Source organism: Anser anser, assembly GCF_964211835.1.
Source record: "Anser anser genome assembly, contig: HAP1_SCAFFOLD_199, whole genome shotgun sequence".
NCBI lineage: Eukaryota > Metazoa > Chordata > Aves > Anseriformes > Anatidae > Anser > Anser anser.
In genome coordinates this window covers 153,878-174,944 of record NW_028153989.1, presented here as the reverse complement: position 1 = coordinate 174,944, position 21,067 = coordinate 153,878, and the positions used below count along the sequence as shown (strand labels likewise).

General features: G+C 35.5%; 1 pseudogene across 1 annotated transcript in view; it reads left to right on the top strand.

The window, feature by feature from the left end:
* Positions 1-16,258: 16,258 nt before the first annotated feature.
* LOC310891039 (adhesion G-protein coupled receptor V1-like) overlaps positions 16,259-21,067 on the top strand; it is a 72,534-nt pseudogene continuing 67,725 nt past the window's right edge. The window contains exons 1-3 of the transcript in view: positions 16,259-16,272; positions 16,826-16,970; positions 19,859-20,424. The product of the transcript in view is annotated as an adhesion G-protein coupled receptor V1-like (transcript). The remainder of the gene's footprint in view (positions 16,273-16,825; positions 16,971-19,858; positions 20,425-21,067) is intronic.

The following is a 21,067-nucleotide window of genomic DNA, read 5'->3' as shown; positions in this document are numbered from 1 at the left end:
AAGTAAATTTAAACTTATATAAAACATTTTAGTTTTAAGCTGAAAGATACACTTTAGAAAGTGAAGTATAAAATGTCAAGACAAATGTACATGATAAAGTTAAGTTAAAATGCTGTAGACCTATTATAAAAATATTGCAGAATGCTCTGTAAAATAGACATAAAAGAGGATTGCATAGCAATATGAGACCCAAAACTTTCTAACCTGCAACATAATATTGCTATCTCCATCTTCAGGCTCAGTTCCATTTACCGAGAGTGACTCAGTACTGAACTCAAAGACGCCATGAGCATCATCAGAAGCCTCAATAGTCACAACGATGTGGGATGCAATTCCCAAGCTGGCTGTAAGTGCAAGTGCCAAAATGAGTTATTTTTTTATACCATCTTTTCTTAAAAGCTAAGGAAGTTTGTTACAAAAAGCACACAGAAAAGCATAACTGGAATATTTCTGCTGTTTTGCATTTTGTGGTGTGTTTTTTTTTTGTTTTAAATGTGGAATAATTATCCACATGGATAAGGAACTCACTTTCAATAATGCAGTCCTGGCAGCCCTTCTATGGAACAACACTCCAAAGCAACATATAAAATGCAAATATTTTAAGAGAGGATCAAAAATAAAATTACTTGTCTAATTAAGGAAAATGAACTAGAATTTAGGGTAGGGGAGAGTTACGTGGTAAAACACAGTGTAAGCAGTGCAGACAGGACAAAAGCAGGTACTATTTTAACTGAAGCTGGAACAAAGAAAAAGCTAGTCCAGGAAATTCTACTACTGTAATGATCATCTTGTGTGAGATAACTTGCTGCTTAGAAAGAGAAAGAGCCTGGCATTTTAAAAAAAATCTGGAAACACAGAAGAGGAAACAACACTTCCCAGGAAGTTCCAAAAAGTGGTTAAACCACAGACTTACTCTCAGGTTCAAACTGAACTCCTTTGTATTTTCAAATAAAACAGAAAATCAGGCTGTCACTGTGGAATAAATTATTTGATTTCGATAATGGGTGCTAACACAATATTTTCAGGTCTCTAGGGTTTAATTCAAAATCCGCCATCATTAGCGTTTCCCTCATAGTAGGTGCTTTTGTTTTCATCTTATTTCTGCATATTGTATGTTTTTAATTTTCTCAAGATTAAATTATCTTTGTTTTCTGTATGTTGTGACAAAAATAGACTTCAAAAATGAAAAATAATCAAAGCATTCTTTTAGAAAAAAAAGAGCTAACACCACTTTTTATTAAGAGTATTTTTGAGATGCAGAGATCAAAGCATAAAGCAAGTGGCAAAAGAAAGTATCAAAACACACAGTCAGGTAATTTTTAAATTACCTTAAATTTAAAAAGTTTCTCTCCTCTTTGCTCTCCAGAAAATTTTACAAAATTTACAAACAAAGCTAATTTTTCTAACTACTTCTGGAATAACTACATTGTGTTCTATAAAAATACAGCTTTGAAGATAGAGAAGCTGTTATTTTCTGTATTACGGTTAGTATTGACTGTTGTTGAAATTAAGCCTTTTTTAAAATGGGAAAGAATGTTTTGACAGGACTCTATGATATATCTCAAACCACAAGCAAAATAACACTATGATAAACTGTGTCAGTAGTGTAGTTCATGAGGGATATTACAGTTAGCATAAAGAAATAAAGATTAATCCAAAATGCTTACCATGCTGATGGACAGTTGGAAGGAAGAAATCCATGTTCCCATCACCACTACCACTGCCATCATTTCTAAAGAGCTCAGCAACTTTAAGATGACAGACATACAGATATATACACATATATACATTTATAAATCAGAGCGCAAGCAAAGAGAAATTTAAACTATTCTGGACAACAGGAAAAAAAGAGGGAAGCACTCTAGGAAGGTATCAACTTTGCTTCTGAAAGTGTACAGGAGTTCTAATAAAGACTGAAATATTTACATATGCCACCTCTTACTTAATTTATGACATTGGAAATAGCAATGGGAAGTCAGAATGAAAGAAAACACATACACATAGTTTATCTTTCCTCTCTTTCCCTCTTTGTGTCCCCATTTTGTATTTCCCCTTTCTCACTCCTAACTGAGGCTTGTCATGGAGGAATCTAAATTGAAAAAAAAAAAAAAAAAAAAGGTAGGGGAGACGATAAAGTCCCTCAAGCTCCTTATTCTAATATTTTCTCACAAAGTGAAAATGTTGGGAAAATCTGCAGAAAACTTAACTAATGGGGACTTCATAAGCTTTGTGTTTGTGTTGGAAAGGCCAAAAAGAAGGCTCATTTTAAAAAGGCTATATAGTTACTGGATTACTAAAGTTAGTTGTAAATTTTCTGTCACAACAATTTGAAAGAGAAAAGTTTGACTCCTTTTAACAAAACAACTATTCAACCAAAAAGACAAAATACGTGAAAAGTCTCAAGACTTTACCAAAAGAATCACTGAGACCATGTTGCACCATAGACACATACAATCATAGCAGAGAGCTGGATTAATTCAAGGAAATCTGATACATCCTCCCAGAAGGGACCACACTTGCAATTTCCGAATTGTTTAAAAAAATAACATCAGTTTAAAAAAAAAAATCAATTTATGGCTGTCAGTGTTTCTAATTACTTTTCCCTCCAACAAGCTTTACAATCTCCGTTAAAATTTTTCTCAAATGGAAAAAAAAATCTGTAAGGTATTCAGGGGTTTATGTGGCAGCACCACTATGCTTTGCCGTCCCTTCAGACTAGCCCTTCAAACCAATAATTCTTTCAAGTGTTTGTCTTGTTCTTACAGACAGTTATCTACGAGCTACCTCTGCAGCTACAGCTCAGCAAACTCCCTATGGCCCTCAACATCCACAGCCTATTACTGCTATAATCCATTTGACCTATGTATTGCAGTTCTTCTGATTTCACTCATGTGGAAGAAAAAACAAAACAAAACAAAAAAAAACCAAAACAAACAAACAAAAACACAACACTTTGACTGTTTAGCCTTAAATATTTTATAAATATTCCATATTTTTGAAATGCAACATATTGCTAATATATTTTTGCATTATTTTAGTTCTCATTACCAACCATGAAGTTATACAAAGTGAAAAGCAGCAATTGCCTTTAGATGACCTAACAGATGGCAGTGATACACTTTCCCTAATACATGGTAATAATATACTTGCTATGGGATCTGGTTGTTTCCACCAAGGATTAAGAAAAGAACTGAGGAACAGTTCTTCCCTACGAAAAAAGACAGCTGTATGGGGGTGGGGATGTAGAGGTGCTTTTTGTTTGTTTTCAGAAATAACATAGAAAATAATGCCAAGAAAGACAAGATTTTTATGAACGAGTAGAGGTCATGAAAATACAACTAAGGGACTGATATATGTGCCTTACCTCCTCCCTCTGGGTTCAACAGCTCCACTTTAAACGTTTTTTCTAATTCAGGAATAGTATTATCAGTGATGTTAACAGTAATGTACTTGTATCTTTCTCCTGGCTGAAATTCCAGTGTACCCACAACAGCCTGCAATATAAGAGCTCTTCATATTTTTGTTCAAGTCTAATGTTTTCATCCATATAAAAAAAAGAAACAGAACCTTCATTTTGTCTTTTTCAAAACATCTACTTTTCCTCACTTAAGCTTTAAAAAAAAATCTGAAAAATCTGTTTTACAAAAGAAAAAAAAAAAGAAGAAGACATCTAAGTTGACATACTGGTGAGCATCTGCATTCATGTACATTTTTCTTATTTTTCTGCACAAATGATCAGTTGGACAAGCAAGTGCAGATACATGCAGGTTATTTTGCTAGGCATATACAAATCCCAGTATGTACAAGCATAATGTTAACCTGTACATGCACTTGAATAATATGGTCTGTAACAACAGCAAAACTCACAAATTGCTACACTGAAAACTCTGTTAAGAAAAAAAAAAAAAGTTCAAAACCAGAGGCTTTTCCTAGACAATGCAACTTACTGCAGAGAAAAGAATGGAGAAGTCACATGATGTATATTTTTAAGTGAATATTACATATCCATTTGCCACATCACCTTGTAAAGTAGTCTTTCTGTGAAAGAATCATAGCTGGGCTAGAGCAGTCAAACTGAAAGCTATCTCCACGATAAATAACTCTAATTAATTCCAAAACAATTATACCACCTTGGCAGTTGCCATACCTGATAATCTTTGGGACTGAAAGCTGTGACTGGCACTGTTCTGTATTCCACCAGAACTGTTCCAAGAAGGCCTTGTGCACGAACTACCAGTAATCTGACGTGTCCAGCTTCTTCTTTAATAGTAATATGGGGCACAGAAGAGGCTGGAAGAATCATTTTATCACCTGGCTGAGGAGGTGGCCCCACAGAGAACTGGAGCAGACCTGGAAGACAAGAATTACTACTTACATGGCTTTTCATAACAAATTTTAAAGATGATAAACAATTTAAATAAAGTGATTGATAACATATCTTGTGATGGTTCTGAAATTAAAAACCACATATACCAGTATACCCTTAAGCCTCAATCACACTATTTCCAGAGATGTGCTGTGTGCCTTACCCTCTCTCACTGATATTCTTGTCAGTCTTGATAAAAGGCACAGCACAATAATAAAACCTTCTCTTCCCAAAAGAGCCTCACAGGCCACGGTTTTGCGTATTTACTGGTACAAGACATATGGAGAAATGACTCTCATTGTCAGGAATTCTCATTTGATGAAAAACCTGGACAGGATCAACTACATGCAGAGCCTTTATTTGCCCTCACAAGAGAATCATTGCTTGTTTGGGCAGGGAAGATTTGAGGCCTTTTTGTAAAATTATAAAAGAAAACTAATTCAGTATTCATTCATGTATATAAACAATGAATTAATTCAAGTTAGATAAAGTGGAATATATGAGATTGCTTCCTCAACTATTACAACCAAGCAAAGTTTTCATCTGACTGGAAAGAACTACACAATAATCTGAAACAAAGCTGTATAATTCCCATCATTGTTACCGTATGGGTGGTCACTGGCTTTGATGCTGATATCAGTAGTTTCCTTTTCTGGATCTATACTTGCTCCACTGGTAGGAGTTGAACCTAGTTTCCCATCTCCAGACACTGCAGAGACTAATGTCACACGGAAATATTCATTTAACTCCGGAATGTCATCATCAATAACATGCAAATTTAACACCTAGAGAAGGACCAAATCATGGAGAAATCAAACCATGCAACATTCTTTGATTAGTCAGTCAGCTGTATCTGCTGTATAGTTCTGAAAGCAAAGGACACTATTTTTGCTCTCCACATAAATTCAACTAATTTCTAAGATAACATTTTATGTCTAGAATATGCTTTCCAAAAACAATGCTTCCAAGCTACTGGAAATGGAAGGCATATTTTCTGAATTGTTTCAAACTACATAAATAAGTGATAATAAATACTTGTTTGGTTGGTTTTGTATATCTTCACAAAAGCAGAGTTTAATTTCCATGTACTGAACATGAAATATCTGATAAATTTTAAAATCTTTTTGAAATTATGCTTATGAAGAGACATTACAGTGATTAATCCAATTTAGAGAGCAAATAAATTGAGCTTATTATACCACCTGACACTTTGACCTGCAGATCATACGATTTACTAACATAACCTTGCTCTAAACACGCTAACACATTCACTTCAGAAAATTCCATCTTTCTTTATGTTTCGATATGGTCGGACAAACATATAGAAAACATTTAAGTAGCTGATCATATTTAGAGGCATGGTAATGAGTAGATTACAAATGTCAGTTGAAAGTCCCTTAGGATATCCCACCTGAAGAGCAGCTTGCTACCAGCCCGTTTCTTAGAGCCATGCACATTAGCTCCTCTGTATGTATGCAGTAAATTGGACCAGTAAGCTGTGTAGCAAGAGCCTACATCAGCCATTTTCTGCCACTAGATAGAGTAATGTGGGCCTCGTCTATGTTGCCATGCTAGAAAAGCTTTGGAAATTTCTGCTATATATGATTGTATGAAATGCAGTAATATCATTTCACAGAGAAATAAAGCTGAATGAACAAACTATTATAACATGAATGAACTATTTTCAGATACCACACGCTTTTGCCAGTCATCACATTATCCAGATTCACAGTTCTAGTGAAGTCACTGGGATCCCTGCAAATGACTTCAGCGAATTTGAGTCCACATTGACTTCTGCAGCCTGATATAAGTGAAACTGAGGATGGTATTTTCTACTCACAATTCATCCTTATTATACAAACAATAATAGAAAGTGTATGTTGTTTCTACAGTACTGTGGTCCCGCACCACTTCTTCAAATAAATTTAACAATTCTGTGCTGTACATCAGGATTGAATTCATTGAAACAGATTATTTTTATTTCTATTTCTAGCACACGCTGTTTATTACCACAGAATTTTAATCATAGGACAGCCCACGTTGGATGGGACATCAAAAGATGAAGTTCAATGTTTCATGGAAAAAAAAAAATAGATGAAATAATCCAGCACCATGTTCAACTGCATCTTAAGCACCCCTGGTGATGGGAATTCTACCATAGAACCATACATTGGTTTGGGCTGGAAGGGACCTTAAAGCCCACCCAGCGCCACCCCCTGCCATGGGCAGGGACACCTCCCCCCAGCCCAGGCTGCCCTCAGCCCCATCCAGCCTGGCCTTGGGCTCTGCCAGGGATGGGGCAGCCGCAGCTCCTCTGGGCAGCCTGGGCCTGGGCCTCACCGCCCTCTGAGGGAAGAATTTCCTCCTTCGCCCCCTCCCTCGCCCTGCTGCCCACGCTGCTGTTGGTGCAGCCCAGGGTACGGGTGGCTTTCTGGGCTGCAAGCACACATTGCCGGCTCATGTCGAGCTTCTCATCAACCACCACGCCCAGGTCCTTCCCCCCCCAAGGGGTGCTCTCAGTGCTTTCTCTGCCCAGCCTGTGTTTGTGCTTGGGATTGCCCTGGCCCAGATGCTGAGGTCGGGACAACCCGACCCTGTCCCTAAGGAAGTCGTTCCAGTAGTTGTAAAAAATTTCAAGACAAAACCTCTCCCACTCTATCTTTGTACTCTTTGCCCTCTGTCTTCTCCTGTGGTTTCTTGAGAAGAGAGAGCCTCTGTCAACTCTGGAGCTGCCCTTTAGGTACTGTAATAATGGGATCAAAGTCCCCTTCTAAAGGGTGAAAAGATCTAACCCCTTGAGTCTTTCCTTAGAGGACAGGTTCTCCAGCTCTTTGATCATCTTTCTGGCCCTCTTTTGGACCTCCAGTCTGCCCACATAATTTTTTAATTGTGGGCCTCTGTAGCTTTGAATTCCTACTCTTCAGTGTATCCTGGTATCCTGGTATTTCTTTTTTCTTTTTCTTTTTTTTTTAAACTAATTCAGATAAGGAATTTCGTAAGACTTTTAGAAAGCTTTCTCAGAAGCAGCTAAAGCTTCCCTTATGTATCATTTCTCTTTCTCTCCCCCAACTCAGAGATGCAATTCTGATTACCAATTTCAGGTGTCTCTAAGGCCAGAATATTGAATAATTTCCTTATGTTCCAGTTGCTCGCACACTTTATGCAGAGGAATAGATTAAAGCAGACAGTAATCATTTCAGGGAGACTCAAAAACAGCTATTGTTACAAGAACACCTTTAATCTCCTGTTTCTGATTTTGAATTTAAAAGGAGACAGAACCTGGATAGCCTTGAGTGCAAGAACAGCAATGAATCTTACTATTGCCTATTTAATTGTTGTGGACATAAATTTGAGTTACAACACTCAGATCAAACCTGATCATTTTCCAATTTCGAAAGTACATGGACTATCTACACTTTTTAAAGTATATGTACACATACACATAAATACAGTTAATATTTTTTATGTATATGTACATATATCTAATATGTACATGCACACATGGTGACTTTTGAACTGACATATACACAGAGCTACAAATAACACTTTCTTGTTGTCAGGGATGGAAAAAAAGAAAGAAAGAAAATATATATATAACAAAAAAATAACAACATAAAATAACAAAATAAAAAATAATAATAAGAAAAGCCATGTGAAGTAAACACTCTCTAGTATGCAAACCAGCCAAGCACCCTCAGAAGGTATTTTCCAGGAGGTTTGTAAAGGACAGGATGAATTGTTAATAGGAAGGTAGGGTTTACCTCTGATCTCTGCCAAGGAACGAATGTGATAGTGCCACTGCTATTAGAAAAATCGGTAACAGAGTAATTAATGCCAGTGGAATCAACCTGTGAGATAATGTACTTTATATACACATAGTCTAGGGCTCCCCTTGTACGCTCCACAACACAGGATATAGTGGAACCTTCATCAGCAGTCTGGAAGAAAGCAAAAATTTGGAACGTTTATTACTGTCAAAGTAAATCAAGGCAATTTCATTAAATAACACGAAAATATTTAATGCCAGACAAATGTTCAAGTAAAAAATTGCTGTCATGTTACTTTCAGCTCTTTTGGAGTGTTAGGAAGCTGAAACTGACCTTGATGCCAATCAGAACAATCCTAGTGGAATCTGCAAAAGTCTGATGCCTCCCTGAGGACTATTAAGGTAACAAATAACAATACACTGCAGTTCGTCCTGGACACAACCCCTTTCCTAAAACTATGCGTCAGAGACAGAATCAATATGCTTGAAATGTACCTGTCGAAAGCAAATGAAACTATTGCTTTATAATAACGTCAATATTGTAATTTTCCTTAGCAATAATTTAAAGAAAGATTTGGATCAGCACTTTCTCTAACCAGACACACTATGGATAGAAATAAACTATACCATCATCATTCAGAAAAACAGATTTTTCTCTTCTACTGTCCTCCTTACAATTCTGTATCTTCACAGATAACATGACTTCTGCAGCGACAACTTCACATCTCTGGAATGAAGCTTTAATTGGTACTGACCTTCTATTTTAGAAAATAACGTTCATAAAATTAACATAGAAAATAATTTTATCTGAAAGTTATTGGAAAGGTTAAAGCTATCTTATGCATTAGATAAATTTCAGGGCTGCTTTGTAAGAAAGCATAGATACTGTGTGTGACTTCAGCTGCCTAGTAGACAGATATGCACAGTTAAACTACTGGTAAAAAAATGCTGTGTTCCTGCATCACCACTAAGAGCTCTAATACTTCCCTGGTGAAATGGACATATGATAGGTGCAAAACAATTACCGTGCCATATAATTATTTTTTTTCTTCATGGTTGGCTGATGATCTGTGGCATCACAGCGTATCAGAGGTACTTGAACCTGAAGGAATCTATTATCATAGCATATGGTAGGCACACAATAAGCAAACTGAACCAAACTGAAAACTAGTATCACTCAGGCAAGACAGTTATTTTAAAAACATCATAAGCACTTTGATTAAAAAAGAATGTAATTAAAGCTCATAAGAGTTCCCAAATGAAAACTATATTAAATTTTTTTTTCCACAAAATAATCCAATACCAGTAGAGATAGCTATCATGTTATTCCCCCTTATAATTGATTAAAGAAGTAAAGAATGATTTATGTTTATTTCAAGCCTCCTCAAAAAGTAGCAAGTTTACACTCTGCATATAGAATGGATACCACTGAAAAAAGATTTCATCTGTTAAAACTAAAACAACAAAAAAAACCACTACTAAATCAACCAACTGACATCAAACATATGCAAATTATAACTTAGTTTATGACAGCAAATGAAGGTGGAAAAATCCATAACACTTTGTCATTGCATGATCTCTAGTAAAATTATCTCAAACACATCATGTGACACAGAAAACTAAAATAAAAATCTTTGCAATAATCCATTCTCAAAAAAAAACCAGAGAAGTAAATCTTACATTTTAACTGGTAACTCAAATGTAACAGAAGTGAAGGTAAAATATTTTTCTAGAAAAAAAAAATTAAGCCTTAGTCTTCAGTTTATATAGTAAACTAAATTTTCTTAACCATTTTTTTCTTTAGTTTTTTAAAATTATATAGTAAATCCCAGTGGAACTGAGGTTGTATTAACAGAACATATGCATCTCCAAATCCTAGGAAAACTTTGCTTAACCACAAAAGCAAACACTGCAAAATCTAGGGTTTGTTCAGGTCACTTGGTCCTGCCATTTAGCTTTCTGTGCCTGAAATATCACCTACAATTTCCATTATGACCACCTTACCTCAGGGATACATGCTCCAGTGAAGCCAAATAAACCATTAGCATTATCACTTTTCTGTATTCTTAATCTTGCTGTGGTGTTTTCTTGTGAAATTCGAGCTCCACCACGCACAGAAATGAGCTTTAGTATGAATAATTCTTCTCCTTCTTCCTCTTTGTCATCCTTTGCAGACACGATGAATGATTTATTGGTCTCTCCTTGCCAATACTCCAAATACCCAGAGACAGGGTGGACATCACTTTTTGCAGGAGTTGCATGAAGTTCATAGATCTCTGCTCGTGTCAACTTACGCTCATAAAGCCTTACATCCTGCATTAACCCTGTGTACCTACTGCTGCCGTTGATTCCTGCTCCAATTCTTACTATTCCTGGACCTGAGAAGGAAATTATAATTTTTTCTCATGTTATTGTATTTGTATGAAACAGTCAGCAACTGACTACCTGTTTTTCTTAAAAACCAATGGTAAACTGTTCATTGTCCCTGGATGAGGAATCATATTGATCTTGAGATCCAAAATCAGGAGGTTCCTTGAGCCTCATCTCAATGTTACAGGTAAGTCCTCACAGGCCAAACAATTCCATCCTATGCTGTCCAAGTTTTTCATCCTATTAGTTCTAGCAGCACATTATCATCATCCCTCATTTTTATAAGTCTTAGAGACTTGAGGCTCCCTCTTTCCTCCACAGATTTTCAGAGCAGAACTGCAACCCCTTTTAGCCCTTGTTTTGCTGAACAAATCCTACTTTGTTTCCCTCTGCTAGGGCAGCTGATCCATTCTGATGATACTCATGATTACTGCATTAACCCTTCTGGACATCCATTTCATCCACCACACTGTAATTCCATGCAAATTCCAAACTCTTTTTACAACAGCATTTATATTTCTCTGTCTCCAAACTATAGGATCACAGCTGCCTCATATTCATTCCTACTCTATCCTATTCTGTGCCATGCTATGCTCTTGTGCTAAAACACACACATCAGCTGTTTTCAGTTGCCTTTCAGAAAACGAAAGAAAACAAACAAACAAAAAAAGCTGTGCTCTTCAGTGTATTGTCATACATATGACACTGAGTGGCAGTTGTAGAGATGAGCAACCACAGGAACTGATAAAAGTCCCAGGGCACAAAGTGGAGGATGCTGAGAAAAACTGGGCTGCTATGCACACCACTGTGTATTACCCAACATTCAACGGAGAGAGATGACATACTTGCCTTACTATTGCATTATCCCCAGACACACGCCATCCCCACTAATAAAGAAAATTTACAGCACAGACATATCCTTCTAGCAATAAAAGCATAATTGCATTTCACATATATTTGTTCTAGAAACCGAGGGAGGGAAAAAAAAAAAACCTCTCAGCCTCTCAGCTTAGCTACAGTACTGCAAGTGTGATGGAAATTACTAATTGCAGAAGTACTATTCTTTTTACAAATGGAAAATTTGATTTCTTAAACTTCAACCTGGAATTTTAAAAGCAGAAATAAAATAGTACACCATACAATTAATAGTCCTCTACTCTCACTCAACATCGCAGCAGTTTGAATTTTTTAGAACATTCACACAATTTCCATAGGCTTTCTGAAAATCCTCAAAGAATTCTTATCCATTCCTTTCAATTAACCTAACAGATATAATCATTTCAGTGTATTTCTTCCACCTTTGAAGTGGCTAGACTATGCATTTCAGAGCTTTATATATGGAGAAAAATAGCAAAGGCTCACCATCAAGAATTGCTTCTCCTTTTAGACTCTTCATTCCTCCCAGAACTAGAATTCCATCAACGTAAAATTCAATTATACTTTCATCCAGAGTAATCAGAACGTGAAGCCAAGTATTCTCATCCAGGTATTTCATGACTGATGTTTTAGCCATGTATGTCATATTGGACCCTAATGCTGTATAATGAAGCACTACAGAAACATGAGAATCATTTGTCTGAATTTTCACACCATAATATAAAGTCCCATTATCGTTATCCTTTTCAACTATATAGCCATCTGTACTGACATTAGGAATTAACCAAGCTGAAAATGTAAAATTGGTTACTGCATTATTTCCATTGTTATGGGTATTCAGGACCGATAATGCCAAATGCATCCTCTTTTCCACTGAAATACAGAGCGTCTGTTCCACTGTGATGGCGCCTCATGTGGGGCTGTGATTGTACTGAGCTTGGGAATGATCCAAGCAACAAGAAATCTACCATTGATGGCAGTCCAGCTTGGAAGGTACTAGACAGTATTTCCCAACCTAGTCGGACAACACCAAAGGTGCCTTGCTGTCTCCAGATGGTGAAGTCCGTAATATAGGAAAGGTCATCTTCAGAAAGAGTATCTTCCACTATCTCTCTGTCCTGGCTCTCTGGATCTATAACAAACACTCCAAAAGGGTCATCATTGAAAGGGATCATGACAGTTACAGTAGGACTGGTTTCAGATAACTGACCACCAGGACCAGGAGACCCACCTGCGTAATAGAAGTTAGAGTAAAAGTTAATGATTAAACAACACACTCAGAAAAAAGTTTCAAAGTACTTTTTTTTTTTTTTAATAAAACAAGTTTCTAAAAAAACCTCAAACCCTCCTTTAAGATCCTCTGGACTTATAGCAAATGATCTAACTTGAAAATTACATAGGTTAATTGTATTATTCTTAAAACACTGTGCTGATGTAATTTCAGTAGAAAACAAACCCACATGCTATTTTTCAGCTGTAAAACACACAGATGTCTTTCAGGTGAAACATGACAAGGTCCATCTTTTCTTAATTAGCCAATAAGGTAGGTTACCTTTGATTCGTTTGATAAGCATGGGGGCCAAATTCAATTCTTGTATTGCTCAAAGACTTACAGGAATAGAGAATGGCAAAATCTTGCCTGTTGCCTCTGATACAGAAGTACATACACCTTGCAGAAACAGTAACCAGTTGTGTGTTAAAACTGCTGCCCAGTCCTGGTGTTAGTCATCTATCTTTGCACAGTAAGAATTCATGATATGAAGATCATGTTGTGAATGGAGAATCTCCGTGTTCAAAGTGTACAGTGATCTACCTGTTATAAGCAGGAAATCTTTTGTACATCCGTATGGACTTCACTTACAGGAAAGGCCAACACACATTTTCACTTGTATCAGAGCACAGAAGACCATGAATAGTACTAAAGTGGAATTAATCCAGATTAGGAAATGTGTCCAGTAGCAATTTAAAGTTGTAATTTAAGTCATGTGAAGTGGTAACTACAAGTATTTTACCTCCTCTAGGGAAACAAACAAACAAAAAAGCAACCTCTATTATGGTAGACACACATAACCTTTAATACCTTTGTTATTTCTTTGTTAGTATCTTTGTTTTATATTTTGTGCATGGAGATCTATGTATCTGAAATTCAGAACTCTTGGTTTTTGAAATGAAACTTCTGAACTTTAAGAAGTTTAATTTCAAAAACCAAGAGGCATCCCTTTTAAAGTTCAGATCACCAAAATGTGTTTAACAGTAATTCGGGAACTGAGTAACTCTCTATATATGGAAATCAAGATTAAATGAAAAATAAGACCTAAAACCTTACCAGAAAAGCATAGGATATCAAGACATGATTCAAAGCAATGCTCTTTCTAGTGTTGGTTTCTTTTTGATTGATTAAACATAACTCTTTTCTACCAGATATGAAGGAAATGGTGATATGGAAGACAATACCTGAAGCATTCACCAACTTTAGAATGTAAAATTCATTGAATTCAGGAATTCTATCTGAAATGGCACGTAGTGTTATTGACTTCGACCTTTCACCATCCATGAAGCACACAGTCCCATAAGTTTCATAGAATTCTTCTCCTGGCTTCAGTGCAGAGTTATTATCAAACAACTGCCAGGTCAAAGAAACATTGCCGAAGTGTCCTCTGTGTCTCAAAATCCTGTTCAGTGATACAGAAAGAATGAGAGTCCTGGCAGGCATGCATCAGCGTTGAGTAGAAAAGGAAAATGTGGAGACTCCTTTTACTGTAATCTTCCTTACAGTAAGAAGTAATATACTATGTAATATAAAGTAAAATGCTAATATACTACAACTGTTCCATGAAGCCTTCCTTTTAAAGGCAACCACGTTTGCAGTACAATTCTACTCCCGGAATACGTACTTTAGAAAACAGAAGTAGCATACGCAGGTCCATGCAGAATACTACTGTGAAGCTACACATCACTGTGTCTTGTAATTCCAATTTATAATAATAAATATGAATGCATAATAGTTCAGAAAGTTAACATTAAAAATTAATATACTTGGACACTCTTAGACAGGAAAGAGAATCATCTACATTTAACCACAAACGTTTCTCCTTTCAGTCATCAAGTCTACTTAAACTTTTTCTTACACTTGTATTAAATTAGAATTACATTCTGAATTACATTCAGTTTTGAAATGTAGCATGTAAACAAAGAAGTAGCTTCTGAATATAAACCTGTTCCTCTGAAGAGCAGGCACAGCTTCTTGCAGTAGGGTTAATTACCAATTACTGAGGGAACATTGTCATAATATATGCATTTTATAACACCCTCTGGGATAAGATGCTGTTGTTACTCCAGCAGATGATATTTGCAATAATACAGAGGTTGTATTAGTAGAACGAGTAGCTATGCCTTATTGACAGCATTCTGACAATATAATTTTGTATAGGACTTCTCTGAAAAAACATAAGAACATAAGAAAATGTTAGAGCCACAGTACTAAGCCAAGCTGCTTCTGGGATTTGTGGATATCTTCAAAATCTGTTACCTACAATAGCCTAAAAAAGTGACCAGTGACCTAAATGATTGTCCTGAGTACATTTATAGCTAGCTATCTAATAAACGACTTCATGATGGTGAAAACCTATTTTTAATGGGTGTAGGAGCTCCTAAAAATACCAGTGATGATATGTCAGTGCTTTGTGTATGTTGACTATGTTCATTTACAGAAACAAACAAACAACAACAACAACAAAAACACACAAATTGCATTACGTGATACATTTTTATCTGAAATCTTTTAAGGTTTTCATTAGCTGAACTAATTGGTTGCTAGGAAATGTATGCCATCAGTGGACTGGTTTGCGGATTGGATTAACTTGTCTGTGGGAGTTTGATATTTCTATGGTAACAGTTTCTTCATTCTGCTGTGATATTTGATCTGTGTCTGATTGTCTGTTCCTTTTCTTCCTCATTAGTCTGCCTTAATCACAGTGAATGAGCCCAGGGGCAGAAATGAATTTGTGCCGCTCACTCTAATTAGAGAGAGGGGAACCTATGGGACGGTCGTCATAACTTTTGAGGTGAGTTTATCCAAAAGACTTCATACAGTAGTCTGTTGGATTAAACTGAGAGGCTGTAATCATAATTTATTGAAGTGTTTGCAAAAGGGGAAGAAGGACAAAATACCTACATCTACATTAGGTAGATCTGTTTCATAAAAGGGATTCATATTAACCGTCATATAGAAAATACTGTAATTATCTGACTGTTTAATTGACTGTTTAACGTTAAGAGGTACTAGAGAAAACCGAGTATATTCTGTCATTTAGAAAGGTACGTGAGGCAACATCAGTATGTATTACTAGAAAATAATGCATATTAAGTATGTAAGAAGTGTCTTATCTAAGTTTTTTTAATTTTTTTAAAAAATATTTATTTTACATACAAATATTCAAGTGAGTCTTTAATGATTATCCCAACTTTGAACTGTGAGTGCTCAGGATTTGGTGAATTTCTGTATCTATAATCATCTGTATCTTGATCTCTATCTTGAATCCCCTGCAAATGAAGCTTTTGAAATAATTAATCATGTTGAATACTTATCCTGTTATTTACATATGTGATTTGAATGTGATACAATTACTGACTTCATTGCTTTCTTTTTCTTATCTAGCTCAGACTCTATTATTTACTTTAAAATTATATATAAAATCTTTCATATAGATATTTCTGTACTAGTTGCCTGGTCCTATAGGGTAAGGCTTTAATCTAGACCTCAAAGCTTTAGTCTAGACCTGTCAAAACCAGAAAAGCTTTGCACTGGATTTTATTAATACTAAATATAGCATGAATAGTTAAAGTACTGAATATGATTCTCTGTGCAATTTTTTGCAAATATGTTTGTTTTAAGGTACAGTAAATCTTACTCTCTGGACAATTACTTAGGTCTGTCTCACATCATTATATATGTATGTTGAAAAATAATTTACAAAATGTTCTAAAACCAAAAAATCCCATATGACCTTTAAGAGGCTTTGTAGTATTTTGAGTTTGACTGTTAAATTTAGTATCTTTAATATCACAAGTTAAGATAGAAGGGACACAAAACCAGTAAGTACTATTACTTTGTCTTGGAATTTATTATGAAATACTATTGATTCAAACTGAATTTGCATGAATATCCTTTCTGTAATATGAAAGAGTCAGTTATGCATCAGAATATACTAAAGAGTCCCCATAGGCCTATATGGAAGTAGTTTTCTTCCTCTTATTCTGGAAATACGGGATTTCTTCAGAGTGGTTGTTCTGACTTACACTGTCTGCCAGAAAAGAGCAGATTTTCACAACTGAATGTTCATGTAAGTTGTAAGTTGGAGATGGCTGAACAGATAGTCATTTGTTATGCAAGTCACACTGCATATTGGTTATTGTACTTGCACTGGATTTGTATTCCTGCTTTATAGACTTCTCATCAGACAAATCAATTCTTTGCAGATAAAAGATGGTCCAAACCCAGCTGAAGAAGACCTAAGTCCAGCTAAGGGAAATATTACATTCACACCTGGGAGATCAAAGCTGATTTATAATTTAACAGTGCTTGATGATCAGGTAGGAACAAGCTGACTTCATCTTAGGCTTTGATACGTAGAAGGTTAACTGAAGTTCTGGAAAGACTTAGAGTAATAAGTTACAAAAAGGCTTGGCTTAAATAAGGTTAAAAGCAGTTCTATTTGATGAAGTGATGTTAAATTTTGGCTCTCTGGTCTATTATTTTTACTCTTTCCAAGCTCCCTCTTTAATTCTCATCAGTGAATAGTTTTAGTTTATGTGCATATCCTGGCTGAGCAGACATGTTATCTTTGTCACTAAAGAAAGAATATTACACATTGAAGATTCACAGGGAAAAGGCAGATTCAAAAATATTTTTTGTCGTTGTTTGTTTGTGGTTTTTTTTTTTCAAATATGTTTCAGGGTAGAAACATATTTGAAAAAATCCTAAAAATAGATGAGATTCCTGAAACAAACATGCAGTCTTGTGGAAAGCATGAATACTAGGTGATAATTAACATTTTTCTGTTTTCAGATTGGCCAATTGAAAAAAAAAAACAACACACACACAAAAAAACCAAACCAAAACAAAAAAAAACCACAACATAACTCATAGGTTGTGAGGCTTTCTTTTTATCTCAGAGTAAACAAAACATTCTTCTAATTTGCAACTTGTGATTTTCCTTTTTTCTTACCTGCACTTTTCTTTTGTGTTTTTCTTTTCCTTTATAATAAGCTTAAGAGGGAAAACTGAGACATCAAAATAAGTATATATGATGCAAAACAACTTAGTAAGAAATTCATAAGAAAACAATAATGGTGAAAGGTGTGTGTCTCAGAAGTGAGCACAGAACTGTAAAGCAGCTTGTTTCCTTTTTACTCTTAGTTATAAAAAATGTCCTTCCACATTTCTACTGATACTCTAGTGTTAAGAGGCTGTGCCAACCTGGGGTGCTGAAGTGTAGAAACATCTCTTTCCAATTCAATGTAATATTTCAGTGACTTACACACAGAAATAAATTATTAGGGTCTTTTCTCTTGGGAGGATGTGATTTTATTTATTTTTATTCTGAGAAATGCTCTCAAACTTCTGTTTCTAAAAGTTTGATCTGTATTTGGTGTGTCTAGTCAACGTCTTTCCACTCTTTGAAAGTCTTTCACAAGTGTATGTGAAAGATGAATTTTGCACAAAAACCTTTATTGATGATGATGATGATAGAGTTCACAAGAATCCAGTAACACTACTGTCAGAACTTAATTTGAGCTTTTAGGATCTGAGTTAGGGAAACCAATGAAACAAGTATTTTTCTGAATTGTGCAGCCTTACAGAAGGTAGGGGACTGCAGTTCTGATTTCCACAGCTCTGCATTTATAGTACTTTTCCTGTGCAGGTTTCCTTTTTAAGTATAATTGCAACTTTAAGAGAAAATTAAAGAGGCAAGGCAGCACTGGAAATCATTTATACTATTATATTCGAAGTTTGACTCATGTATTTATTGGTCAATCATGATGTAATTGAAAGCTCCACAATGCCTTATTTATGTAGGATACTAAGATTTTATCTGCAACTAAAATGGCATGTACGTTCTGACTGTCAAATGCGTATTTTTGTACTGCAAGACAGTATATGAACTAGTGAACTAAAACAAGCGTAAGTTAACATCAATTTTAATAAGATAAAATAGGAAATAGTAGTGTAGGAGAGAGGTGACAGAGAGCTTGCAAATCTCACGCTGGAAAAAAAAACAAACAACCTGCATCAGTCAATAATATTATGCAAGTTTAAGTGCCACAAGTCAAACAAGGGACAAAATTGGCCTCAGCTACAAAGACAGCGGCGTGCATACCCTTTGTGCCCTGAAACAGGATCTAAGGGTGGCCAATTAACAAATGTGTAAAAAGAGAAGAAATATTGGACCACAAGGAATTCTGAACTTTTTTTGCTCAGTAAACAGAACTACATGGAAAGGATTCATCAGCCCTATAACAAAGCAATGCCATTAGTAACACATAAGCAATTTTGTTGTGGAATTTATCTCAGAAGCAAATAATACTGTTTTTTCTGAGAGTCCACAACAAGAATGAGATGTGAGGATCTTATGTAATATTTAAATATTTCCTTCTAATCTCTCTGTATTAATAAAATAATGATATTTTCCAGTTAAACAGACTTAGCCTATCAAGACTGGGGAATAAAATGTAATAATATAAAGTAAAAAATATTAAATTCTGCAATTCAAGGCTTATAAACCCTTCTTTTTTGTCTGCTGCATCAGTTATTAGAGACTAAAGAGCTAAAACTAAAGTGCAGTTCTAAACAAACCACATGTAGAAATGCCAAAGTCTAATTAATAGATAAGCATCAGCAAGCACATTCTCAGAGCTGTGACTGAAGCTGTGCTGGGAATGTGAGTCTGTCTGAAAGTAGGAACTGTTCTTTTTCCCGTTGAATAGGAACAAAAGGGCCAAGGTAGGTTGTGTTCATATGTTGTTCCTCTGTTCTTTCAGGCATGCATAGATGTAAAATGGTGTTAACATCAGCAAATAAAGATGTCAGACTAAATAACTGTCAGGAACACTTGTGTCCAAGCAGAGCAACTTCCACAAGTTGAGTTTGGATCTCCTCACACTCTCTAGTTGGAAAGATAGAGCTTCATCTGATTCTTGCCTAGTTTTTGTTTGCCCTTTTTTTTTTTTTGTCTTTTCCCACTTTTTCATATTTCCATAGCATAGAAGTATGTCTTAGAAAATGGAAACATTCAGTTTTGAGAAGGGATTTTCAAAGTTGCAAGCGAGTTTCTTTTTGCCTGTTTATTTTAATGTGAAAAGGGTTGTAATGTTTGTATTATTTCCCTTTATTGCTAAATATACATAACATATTTCTAAGTAAGTGTTCTGCATATATTTGAAATGGGACTTACACCCTGTTGCTACTATTATTTTTCCAGATACCTGAAAATGATGAATTGTTTGTTGTTCATCTCAGGAGTGTGGAGGGAGGGGCTGAAATCAACACCACAAGGAATTCTGTTCAGATTAATATTAAGAAAAATGACAGCCCTGTGCGATTTGCTCAGAGCACTTACATGGTGCCTGAGGAAGTCGAAATGCTCACAATTCAAGTGATTCGTGGTAAGGATGACAGTGGAAAATTAATTGGACCTGATGAATGTGAAGTCTCCGTCAGTTACACCATCATAACTGGGAATTCAACAGCACATGCGCAGCTCAATTTAGACTTCCTAGATCTTCAGCCAAATACAACTATTGTCTTCACACCTCTAGTTCATGAAGTATATATGAAATTCAAGATCCTTGATGATGCCATACCAGAAATTGCTGAGACCTTCCAAATTATGCTCCTTAAGGACACGTTACAGGGAGATGCTGTTTTGGTTAATCCATCTGTTGTTCACGTCACCATCCAACCAAATGATAAACCCTATGGAGTGCTTTCAATCAACAGTATCCTGTTTACTCAAACTGTTATCATTGATGAAGACCAAATTTCAAGGTACTACAGATCTTCAAACAGTATCTCGTCATGTTAAGGGATTTGTTTGGCACTGTAAAGCATCCTTAGGATTTCACTGACAGTAATTATAAAATCAGTAGTGAAAAATTAATATAGAAATCACCTACTGTGTAATTATTATAAACGATATAGAATTTTCAAGGGAGAAAATGTCTAATTATGCAGAAGTATTTTAATATTTATGAACTATATATGAGAACTGTAAATATTTAATGACATTATCAAAATACTGAAAAACCCTTAATCTAAAAGATGGATCAGTGAAGTTGTGATGCGGCCACACACCCATTCATACAAGTGGAAAATATATTTCAGGCTTCCTTTCCCAGTAAATCTTTGTCTATACTGTATTTAAAGTCAGTCTCTGGTTAAAAAATGGTGGTGAGTGTCTTCTGTGAAGTACTGAATACCCATAGACTTCCAAAAAAGTTAAATACATGTAATTTTACAGATAAATTAAAAACAAATCTCCACACACATCTTTACAAGCAGAACTAATATCTATACAATATTGCCAGTTTTAGTAAAAATGTCCACTGCTAGCTAGTGATGGTGGTTCATCCCCAGAGAAAGAGGTAATGTATCAACCTATGATTTTATGAACAATTTCTAGTATGTAGAG